This window comes from Camelus dromedarius, chromosome 16, assembly GCF_036321535.1.
Source record: "Camelus dromedarius isolate mCamDro1 chromosome 16, mCamDro1.pat, whole genome shotgun sequence".
In the NCBI taxonomy this organism is placed as follows: domain Eukaryota; kingdom Metazoa; phylum Chordata; class Mammalia; order Artiodactyla; family Camelidae; genus Camelus; species Camelus dromedarius.
Window position 1 is genome coordinate 8,248,777 of NC_087451.1, and position 12,356 is coordinate 8,261,132.

Sequence of the window (12,356 nt, forward strand, 5' to 3'; positions counted from 1 at the left end):
AAGTACTGAGCATAGCTGAAGATTTATAGGTTACTACAGAGTCATGCTTGAAAAGAAAATTATATTAATGAGGGTGTGGGGTCAGTAAATCAAAGAGCTTTGAACAGACTACCCAGCATGGCTGGAAAGCCAATTCTTGTTAAGACTGAATAATTATTATTACAATCACTAGCATTTAATTACCTGGTATTAATTTTAGGGTACCTTATATGTATTGTTTCAGCTAATCTTCACAGAACTCTATGGAGTAGACCATGCTATTAGAGTCATTTTACAGATGATGAAATTAGGATAAAGGTGTCCAAACTTGTCCAGAGTCACATGGTTAAAAGTGGTGGAGCCAAAATTGGAACACACCCTTAACCATCAAGCCTTGGCTCAGAACCAATGGTGAATGATGTTCCTGGCATTTTTGACCTTCACCACAAGTGAATCAAGAAATTCTGTGGATACTGTATGTCTTTCATAGAAGAAAGCAGAATTTCAAGGAAGGTGGATGACTCCATTTGAAGCTAAAGACCTGGAGAGCCCTTTGCAGAGCAACAGGTATATTCTGACTGCCATATTGTCCCCAGGACGGCCCAGGGTGTAGGATCATGGCCTCTAGAGTGACATTTGCTGCAGACCTATCCACTTATGGAAACAGCTCTCTCCTTTTTGGGATAGTCTGTGGTTGGAACCTTCAACTCAAGAGAACATTTGTATGGTTTTCCTTTCCTCTCCGTATTACATTTCTGCAGAGAACCAATAAGTTTTGTATGTGTGTGTGTGTGTGCGTGCGTGTGTGTGTGATTTATTCTAAGGAATTGATTCCTGCAGTTATGGAAGTAGGTCCAAAATATGCAAAGTGGATTGGCAAGCTGGAGACCCAGCAAGAACTGATGTTGCATTTCAAATCCAAAGGCCATCCGTTGGCAGAATTTCTTACTGCTTGGGGCAGCTCAGTTTTCTGTTCTATTCGGGCCTTCACCTGATTGGATGAGATCCAAGAACATCTGCATTACTCAGAGTTCACCAACTTCAATGTTAATCTCCTCTAGAAACACCCTCCCAGAAGCACGACCAAATACCAGGGCACTGCAGCCCAGCCAAGTTGACACATAAAACTAACCATCAATAAAAAAGATTATACATCATGACCAAGTGGGGTTCATCCCAGGGACACAAGGCTGGTTCAACATACGCAAATCAATCAGTGTAATACATCACATCAACAAGAGAAAGGACAAAAACCACATGATCATCTCAATCGATGCAGAAAAAGCATTCGATAAAATTCAACCCCCATTTATGATAAAAACTCTCGCCAAAGTGGGTATAGAGGGAACATATCTCAACATAATAAAAGCTATATATGACAAACCTACAGCCAGCATAGTACTCAATGGTGAAAAACTCAAAAGCTTCCCACTAAAATCTGGGACAAGACAAGGATGCCCACTATCACCACTCCTATTCAACATAGTCCTGGAAGTCCTAGCCACAGCAGTCAGGCAAGAGAAAGAAATAAAAGGGATCCAAATTGGAAAAGAAGAGGTAAAAGTGTCATTATATGCTGATGACATGTTACTATATATAGAAAACCCTAAAAGGTCCACACAAAAGCTACTAGAGCTGATTGAAGAATTCAGCAAGGTAGCAGGTTACAAAATTAACGTTCAAAAATCAGTTGCATTTCTTTACACTAACGATAAATCAACAGAAGAAGAAAGTAAAGAAACAATCCCCTTTAAAATAGCACCCAAAGTAATAAAATATCTGGGAATAAATCTAACCAAGGAGGTGAAAGAATTATACACAGAAAACTATAAACCACTGATGAAGGAAATTAAAGAAGACTTTAAAAATTGGAAAGATATTCCATGCTCTTGGATTGGAAGAATCCATATTGTTAAAATGGTCACACTGCCCAAGGCAATCTACAGATTTAATGCAATCCCTATCCAATTACCCAGGACATATTTCACAGAACTAGAAAAAATCATAATAAAATTCATATGGAACCATCAAAGACCTAGAATTGCCAAAGCATTACTGAAGAGAAAGAAAGAGGCTGGAGGAATAACTCTCCCAGACTTCAGACAATACTATAGAGCTACAGTCATCAAGACAGCATGGTATTGGTACCAAAACAGACATATAGACCAATGGAACAGAATAGAGAGCCCAGAAATGAACCCACAAACTTTTGGTCAACTCATCTTCAACAAAGGAGGCAAGAATATACATTGGAATAAAGACAGTCTCTTCAGCAAATGGTGTTGGGAAAACTGGACAGCAGCATGTAAAACAATGAAGCTAGAACACTCCCTTACATCATATACAAAAATCAACTCAAAATGGATTAAAGACTTAAACATAAGACAAGATACAATAAACCTCCTAGAGGAAAACATAGGCAAAACATTATTTGACATACATTTCAAAAATTTTCTCCTAGAAGAAACAAAAGCAAGAATAAACAAATGGGACCTAATGAAACTTACAAGCTTCTGCACAGCAAAGGAAACCAGAAATAAAACAAGAAGAAAACCTACGGAATGGGAGAAAATTTTTGCAAGTGAAACTGACAAAGGCTTGATCTCCAGAATATATAAGCAGCTCATACGACTCAATAAGAAAAAAATAAACAACCCAATCCAAAAATGGGCAAAAGACCTAAACAAGCAATTCTCCAAGGAAGACATACAAATGATCAAAAAGCACATGAAAAAATGCTCAATATCACTAATTATCAGAGAAATGCAAATCAAAACTACAATGAGGTATCACCTCACACCAGTCAGAATGGCCGTCATTCAAAAATCCACAAATGACAAATGCTGGAGAGGCTGTGGAGAAAGGGGAACCCTCCTACACTGCTGGTGGGAATGTAGTTTGGTGCAGCCACTATGGAAAACAGTGTGGAGATTCCTCAAAAGACTAGGAATAGACTTACCATATGACCCAGGAATCCCACTCCTGGGCTTGTATCCAGAAGGAAATCTACTTCAGGATGACACCTGCACCCCAATGTGCATAGCAGCACTATTTACAATAGCCAAAACATGGAAACAGCCTAAATGTCCATCAACAGGTGACTGGATAAAGAAGAGGTGGTATATTTATACAATGGAATACTACTCAGCCATAAAAACCGACAACATAATGCCATTTGCAGCAACATGGATGCTCCTGGAGAATGTCATTCTAAGTGAAGTAAGCCAGAAAGAGAAAGAAAAATACCATATGAGATCGCTCATATGTGGAATCTAAAAAACAAGAACAAAAACAAACAAACAAACAAAAACAAAGTGTAAATAAAGGACAGAAATAGACTCACAGACAGAGAATACAGACTTGTGGTTACCAGGGGGGTGGAGGGTGGGAAGGGTTAGACTGGGATTTCAAAATTGTAGAATAGACTACACTGTATAGCACAGGGAAATATACACAAAATGTTATGATAACTCACAGAGAAAAAAATGTGACAATGAGTGTGTATATGTCCATGAATAACTGAAAAATTGTGCTGAACACTGGAATTTGACACAACATTGTAAAATGATTATAAATCAATAAAAAATGTTAAAAAAAAAGAAGTAGATCCTATACATTTACAATAAACTAGATTATATTTAAAAAAAAAAAAAACTAGCCATCAAACTCACGTAAGCAAAAGAAGGAAATATCAGTGGCCCCTACACTTTTTCATGTTCTCCTTCCCTACGACAGTCCCAATCTTTGTGGGGAGGCAGCACAATACACAACTAAGGGCCAAATGCACAGGTTTCACATCAGACCTGATTTTGAGACCTGGCTCTGCTACTTAACTGTCTTCGAGACTACTGGAAGGTTACAGTCACTTTCTACCCTAAGTTTTCTCATTTGTGAACTAGAGATGATAATGGTCAATTCCCAGAGTCCCAGCAAAATGATGGAGACAGAACACGTGGCATGCTGTGTGGTCGGTCTCCACCATTGGCAGCGGAGAAGCCATCTAACCTTGCCCAAGTGACGGTGACGGTGACAGTGAGACAGGAAGGAAGGGGCAGGGCACAGCCATTCAAGGAGTAACACGGCAATTAACACCGGGATGGTGAAGGATTCAACCCCCAGTAGGCCCTGAGGCTCAAGATGGTGGGAGATTTGACTTCTAATAGACCTTGAGCTTCATTATATGCCCATTGTAATACATTAACATGCCGAATAACATGCCCACAGAAGCCACGACAGTCTCAAGACAAGCCACGACAGTCTCAAGACTAGCCACAAAAGGTCAAAGTGGGAAATGGCCAACTTCCTGGAAATTCCAGCCCCTTTCCCCAGGGCAGTTAGACTGGTCCTCCCACTTATTAGCATATGAAGCTACAAAGCCCAATAAAAACTAGCAACACTGCCCTTCACTGCCTTTTTGCTCCCTCCTCTTTGAAGATGGCCTGCACTCTGTGGAGTGTGTACCTACTTTTACTCTAATCGGAGCACCCAACTCCCACATGTGGCCTTTCTCTCGCCTTCTGAAACAGCCTGCACTCTATGCAGTATGTATCTCTCTGAATAAATCTACCTTTACTCAACTGTGGCCCGCTCTTGAATTCTTTCCTGCATGAAGCCAAGGACCCACACTTGGTGGGGCACGTCCCAGTGACTCAACGGAGACCTGGGACACAGCCCTCCTCACGCCCCACATCCATTTTTCCTGCATCAACGGCAACTATTTTCACTATGTGAAACAAAAAATAAAGGCAACATAAAGAATCCACATCCTAAAATATTCCTTAATTCTCCAAACTAGACTCATACTAGGATCTTTCCCTACCTCTTCAGACCCACAATGACTCCTCTTTCTTTGCACTACTTTGCACATAATTGTAGTTTAATGTAGTTTAACTCTTACTTCTATTCTTTAAATCAGTGTATTCCTGGGAAGCTCAGGATGTCAATCAGTGTTATCCACACACAAACGTCTCCTGGTCACATGAGCTCTGAAACGTACACAGGCTTCTTTATCACAAGATCTCTCAGAGCATTGAGGGTGCATAAGTACATTGAAATCTCTGAAGGAGGATATAATATGGGATATTTCAAATTTAATTGACCACAGAACCCTTTCTGATGTGGCTCTCCCACAATTAGCATTCCGCAGCACACCCTTTGGCTAACAATGTCTAATTGTTTCAGGTCTGCCAGACTTGTCTTTCAGGTTAAACAATAAAGTCCCCAAGAGTAAAGAAATAATTGTCTCTTTCATAGCCCCAATATTATTAGCACAGTGCAGAAAATAGGAAATTTCAATAAATAAAATTTACTTATTCTTGTCATTTGATAAAATTATTTTAATTCCTTAATCAGCATTATCTTCTACGTCAGAGTAACTACTGCACGCTATTATCCTAGGCACTAAGAAAACCAAAATTAATTCAATACAACCCCTGCCTTCAAGAAACATACAGTCCAGTAAAGAAGGAAAACAAGTATATAAGCACTTGCAAATTACTATGCCATGTTTAAAAGGTCTTGGGGTGATGCCAAGAGGAAAATAATAGCTTGATGGCAGGAGGCAAGGAATAGAGGGGGAGGGCTGAGAAGGCAACAACTGAACCAAAACTTGAGCATTGAGAAGGAATTCTCCAGACAGGCAAGGAGTTCAAGGGCATTCCAGGAAAAAGCAAGAGGCATGTCCAAAAGCACAGACATAAAAATAGCACGACTTGTTTACTGAGTCACAAGCATTCTGGGTGGCTTGTGCATAAAAATGCCCCTGAGGCAGCAGTGGGGGCCGGACAAGGGGAAGTGGGGGAGGCAGGGCATGGAATGCCTGGTAACCTGATGCCAGAGTGATACGTTTTAGCTGTTCTAGAGGTAATGGGGAGCCAGGGATGGATTTGGGGGTCCTCAAAAGTGCTGAGAAAGTTATCAGAAGGAAAGAAAGGACAGAACCCACAAACTACATACTCCCAGCTTGAGAACACTGCTGATAATGACATAGCATGGTGTCTGCGTTTCTTCCTGTTTGAGGCAAATCCTTGTCATCTTAGTATCATATCAGTCTGATGAACATTTTCTCATTCCAGGTAGCCCCTGCTGGAATAATAGTGTCCATCCAGTATGAGAAATGACAAAGAATGAATATTTGACGATTTCAAAAAAGAACAAGTGAAAGCTTTGGGAAGCTGTGAATGTTGCCAGAGGTAAGCTCATGTGTGCACAGTGAGACTGAACAAATTGAAACGTCAGAGTTTGGAACAGGGAAGGGTTTATTGCAGGGCCCAGCCAGGAGAATGGGTGGCTTGTGCTCTACAAAACCCCAAACTCCCCAAGGGGTTTCAACAAAGCATATTTAAAGGCAAGGGGAGGGAGGGCCTCCCAGGATGTATGATCAGCTGAGCACAATTCTCTGACTGGTTGACGTTGAGGTAACAGGGCGGTCAACATTATCAATCCTGAGGTACCAGGAAGTCTGAGGACTCATGATCATCAGGGACTTAATTCCTTCCATCTGGTGGTGGTCTTGAGCATCTGAGAAACTCAAGAAATACACATGAGATACTGCGATCTGGGTACTTCAGAGAGGGGCTACAGCAGAGGGTATGAGGGCGGAGTCTGTGCCCGAAAGGCCCCACAGGGTCCTGCTCGGTTACATGAATGATAACAATGTCATGAACAGAGCTCATTTAGAAACCCCAGGATATCTGAAGAGAATGATGTCGGCAGCATCCTCAGAGATATTTCTGGTTTATTATCTTTAAAAATTATTCCTTAATATGAGAGTATATACGGACGATACTTTGGTTGAAGCATGCTCCGTAATCTAAGAAAAATATTACGATTCTAGCTTGTTGTAACAACAGCAATTAATGAAATTGCTCTTTGGGGGAAACTCAACATATACTTTTAAACGTGTTAAAATTTTTACACAATCCTTTAAGGAGTCTTCTAGAATAAACCTTAGCGTTAAGCTGCTAACTAGAAATCATGTCTTGAAATAAGCCTCTGGGCTTTGAGATGCTGCTGCTAACTTCTTCCCTCTCTCCCTGAAGCCTGGGATAATTAGCCCTCCCTGCAATGAACCACTTCATGACCACATGTGCCATGAGTAACCGAAATCCACTGGACAAGTTATCAGAGTAACGTGATTCCACAGAGAACTTTCAATTCCCTGCATAATAGAATAGGAAATAAAGAAAGTCATCCCATGCCAGTTTCCGAGAGGCTGTAACCCTTTCTCTGTATTTGGTGGTGCTGGGACAGCAGCTGTCTGTCACGGGTGTCGTACAAGGAGAAAGGAGACCCACTCCTAGGAATGACAGGAGGAGATGAAGGAGGCATTAACTCCAGGAAATCCTCCTAAATGAAATAACTACACCAAACAGGAAAACAATAAAACTCAAAATGACTTGGTTACTCCCAAAGAAGATAACTGAATAAAGGACAAAGCCCCTGGTAATCCTTGGGGCTCTGGCTTGCAAACACAGTCAGGGACAACCCACAAGCAAGCAGGGGAGGCTGCTCACCTGGAAAAATACAAAGGCTGCCCGGTGTTAGGAGTCAGCTCCTCCCCGGGGCTCCAGAGGGTGGCGGTGGGACAGGGGGATCTGGGGTCTTCTTCTCAGTTCCGCAGTAAGAGCGCTCATCTTCATCAACCCTAGGTGATCAGGTTCAGAGGTTCCAGCACTCCATAACCATTTCAAGAAGTAGATTAAGAAATCAACATGTCATTTGCCTGTGGTTTTAGGGCAAATGATTGGAGACTTCGGGAACTGTAACCTGATAGCAATGACAGTCATTGGAACCACAGGAGATGAGGAGAGCCCAGACAGGCAGTTCAGCCGGGAACTAAGATACCCTCCACCTCAAAAATGGAAACGCTACTTGTAGGGCTAAGACAACATAGACGGAACTAGACAGAAGGAAGCAGCTCCAGGGAGGAACGCTCCGGTGCAAATGCTCGGGGCTCATTCTTCTCGTGGGGCTGAAAAGGCTTCTGTCTGTGCCTCAGACACCTGAATGCCTTTTTATTTCTTACTAAAGGTTATCAGTCTTCTACTATCCTGGTTCATTTTGCCTGGGAAAAACATCACCTCTGAACCAACATACTGTCCACGCCATGTGATGTCATTCCCTCACTTACCGGTCACACTGGCTAATTCGCATTATAGAAACTTGTATTGTAGGAGGGAAATTACCTGCCTTTCTGCTCTATGTCTCTCCTCTAGACCAGTGTAGCCCTGAGTGAATCAGGGAACGGAGATCTGGGCATAGCCACCAGCCACAGGACACAGAGACCCTAAAATGCATGGCCATCTCTTTCTGTGTGGCCGATAACGAGGTGCGGCCAGAGTTTGTGGGGAACAAGCCTGCAGGTGGCCGTGGGCAGATGTAGGCACAGCTGCATGAGGGGTTTATAACGCTAGAATGTCTCCCTTAGTCCAGCAGGCTTTTCTAGACCTCCATGAGGATGCAGGCTGGCACAGGGGCAGTCAGGTAAGAAGAAATGAGAACAGAGATCACGGAAACCAGCACGGAAAGATGTTGCAAGAAGAGAGATGCCAACGGTGTATCATCACTTCAAAGATCCAGTAGCAGGAAGTCCCTGGATCTGACCACATGGAAAATATGGTTTCGCTTGACAAGAGCAGTCACCGTAGAAGGATGGACAGGAGCATGATGAGAGTGAATGTGAGGAGAATGTGTTGTGAAGAAAGGCAGAAACTCTAGCCAGGGGTCTGCAAAAGGCCAGATGGTAAGTATTCCAGACTTGGTGGTCTTTACAGTCTCTGACGAGCTTCTCGGCTTTGCCCCTGGAGGGTGAAAGCAGCCCCAGATAATACACAAGCAAGTGTGCACGGCTGTGTTCCAAAAAAACTTCGTCTATGGACAATGAAAATTGAATGTCACGTAACTTTCACATGTCACAAAACATTTTTCTTCTTTTGATTTTCCCCCAACCATTGACAAGTGTGAAACCCATTCTTGGCTCTTAAGCTGTGCAAAGATGGTTGTCAGCCCTTGATTTGGACCACAGGCCACAGTGTGCAATAAACTGCTCTTGGGAGGTTTTCTGTGAATGGTGTTGCGTAGATGGCAAGGAATCTACAGATCAAAAGGGAATGCAAGCTCCATGCAAGGGGTACTTTTTTCCTCTTGTATTCCAGTCTATCCTCAGCTTCTGACACAGGGCTTAGCCCATAATAAGTGCTTAATAAAACTATGCTAAATAAATGAATTAATTTTAACCTACATCTGACCCCCACTAAGTCCATCGACTGTCTGCTCTATCCCACTGCCATACAGGCACGTGGATGGCTTGAATTAGAGCCTATAAAATTCTCACCAGATAATAAAATAATAACCAGTCTGCATGCTCTGTGCTGTGACCCCTTCACTCCTTCTGTCCACCTGACCTGTCTGCCAAACTGGCTGCCTGCTTCCTTGGCCTTTCTTGGAACCCCTGACACAGACATCTGCTTATGTGCTCAGACCCTGACCCTGCAAATTCATCTGAGACTACATAGACTATTTTTGGAAAACAGCCCTGGTTGAGTCAGGAAATTCCCCACCTGAATCCTAATGTCAGTTTTCTTTTAGTGAAGAATCCCTTTCCTTCCTAGGTATCCCTTCCTTTTAAGGAAGAATTCTTAAAAGAGATGCCTAGCTAATGCGAAGGCCGGCCAAGAAGAAGAGATGGTAGGTGGGTAGGCAGATAGGTAGGTAGATAGATAGATGGATAGATGGATGGATGGATAGATAGATAGATAGATAGATGATAGATAGATAGATAGATAGATAGATAGATAGATAGATAGATAGACAGATAGATAGATGGATGGATGGATGGATGGATGGATGGATACATAGACACATAGATACACAGATAGAAAGAAAGAAATATATTTATATGCATATATGCACACATATATACACATATGTATATATACACTCATACATATACTTTAAAAAATTTTATTGTCATTTCCCTCTTTCTCTTTGGTGGTCTGCTATCTTGTCTCTCTCACAAACAGCCTCTGAGCTGCTTTGCTTGATAAGCCCATGAACAGGTACGCCTCTTCAGACTCCTCCAGGGTCTCTGGCAGCTCCACTGGTGAGGGAGCAGATAACCCTGGGTTTGAGGAATGACTGAATTTTCCTTGATCCACTAGCTGACTTGCTAAGCTCTCTGCTGCACACAGATCCAGGATCTGTGTTTTCAAAGATCACTCAGGGAGACAGAGCCAGGGAGAGGCACTGTCAGCACAGTTTCCATTACAAAAATGACTCAAGGAGCAAATGCTCACATTGCTTTTCCTTCCTCTGAACTCACATCACTTACAGTGTAAGCCACTTGGAAGGTAATCACACACTGGCTTGGGTTTTTAGCGCCTCCAGCCACGTTTTTAGCCTTATCATTCCTTGCACACTCTTTTTGATCCCCCGCATCCTATATTTGAGTCACACTGAATTTTCTGAACAGCCCATTTTCCTTCACTTTATTTATTCACTCATTTTGAAGCCTACAACTTCCCCCTCCACTACCCCTTCCTTGCCCTCATCTCTTTCTCTCAAAGTCCTACCTGTCCTTCAAGCCTTTACTACAATTCTCTCTCTTTCAGGAAGTTTTCCCAGATGCCCACGTTGGCATTCATGACTCTGGGTCCTGCCATCATTTCAGTTTATTTCCCCCTCTGTTACAACATCTGTGGCATACAGAGGATTTCAGCAGAGGGAACACGTGTCCAGTAAGACAGACGAGGTTCAAATCTTACCTCTGCCAATTCCTCACAAAGGGATCTTAAGCAAAATCAGTTAAGCTCTCTGACCTTCTGTCTCCTCATTGATAAAATCCCTAAATATTTCTGAGTTTGCTTAAGTAGCAAACAAGATACTGAATGGAAAGTGCCTGGCATAGACCATTAATGCTAGACTGGTTTGCTTTTTCATCCCATTCATTCTGTAAAGAATGACTTTTATCTACACAACTTCCATATTTCCTCCTGCCCGACTATTTTTCATAGGGGATTTTGTCTGTTGTGTTAAGAGGAAAGTGTTTAAACCCAAATGCCTATAACTCACATCTCAAGTTAAATAAATGTAGAATCAAAGAGTTACAGAGTAGAAGGAAATCCTAAGAATCTGGTACCATTAGCTATCTTCAGACAAATCACTGTCTGTCACCTGATAGTCATGGGTGTTCACACATAGACCCAACCTAAAGAAATCATTGGCCATTTCTGGTGCTGCACTGCAGGCCCTCAAAACTACTTTACTAAAAGACCTTTCTCACTAGCTTACATCCCTTCAATATGCTGACTATTCCTAGAATCATGGCGACACTGCCTAGGTTTGTAAATAAAAAGGAATTCTTGAAAGATACAATTAAAAATGCATTTACCTTCAATGGCTGTCCTTACATTATTACATTACCAAATCTTTGATATTTCTGATCCCATCTTAATTCTCACACCTTTACACACCTCATTTCAAAGGGATGATGATATTGAAACAAGTGTAGCTTCTTCCATTTTACAAAATGGAAAAATTAGAGCCACAATGGTGAGGGCCATGTGGCAATGTTGCCACTGATCTGTCTACCATAGCCAAGATATCAAGCAGCCCGTCAGTGGGGTCCCTGGTCAAAAGGGACTCAAGCTTTGGCTTGGCCTGTGGTCATCATCCTTCGGGCATGTCTGGCCTCCACCAGGATGAGCTGGAATGACACTAGAAATGAAGTCCTTAAAGTCGGATAGTTTCCATTTGTAGTGAAAGAAAAACAAGGGCAGGAGTAGCAAGACAGGAGTTGAAAAAGAGTTGACAGCCCCATGAGTAAAAAAAAAAAAAAAAAAAAAAAAAACCAAAGCTTTCAAAAATGGAGGTTTACCCAAGAAGATGATCAGTTTGAAAAATCAAATCTCCTCAGGCAAAGCAAGCTGTGTGCTGGTAAAAGTCAGGTATTCCTCCTACATCAGAGTTGCTGCAACCAACTATTTGTGTTTAAAGTAAGTTCCTTCGTGTTTGTGTTTGCAGATCCTGGTCTCTGTCATGTAGGGAGCCTACTAAAGGAAAAAAAAAATAGGACAAACATCATTTCCTATGATCTGTGCCTGGGAATATTAAATGGTGCCTGACTGTTTAAATATGCTGTTTATACTGAATTCAAAGTCCATTATCCTATATCTTAGTTGATGCTGAAACTCAGCCAAATGCTTAATGGCCAGAATAACTATGTTGGGGCTTAACAGCTGAGGATTAAAAATAGGTAAAGTAGAATGTTTTCACTACCTCTTGAAAGTTAACTCTTGGTCATCCAGCACAATGTAAATACAGTCATCCCTTGATATCCATAGAGGATTGGTTCCAGGACCCCTCAGGGATACCAAAAT

General features: G+C 42.0%; 1 long non-coding RNA gene across 1 annotated transcript; it reads left to right on the forward strand.

Annotated features, from left to right (window-relative positions):
- Window positions 1-5,780: 5,780 nt before the first annotated feature.
- Window positions 5,781-8,975, forward strand: LOC135323136 (uncharacterized). The gene is made up of 3 exons (XR_010384383.1): window positions 5,781-5,841; window positions 6,054-6,170; window positions 8,408-8,975. It is a non-coding gene; the product is annotated as an uncharacterized LOC135323136 (long non-coding RNA).
- The last annotated feature ends 3,381 nt before the right edge of the window (window positions 8,976-12,356 follow it).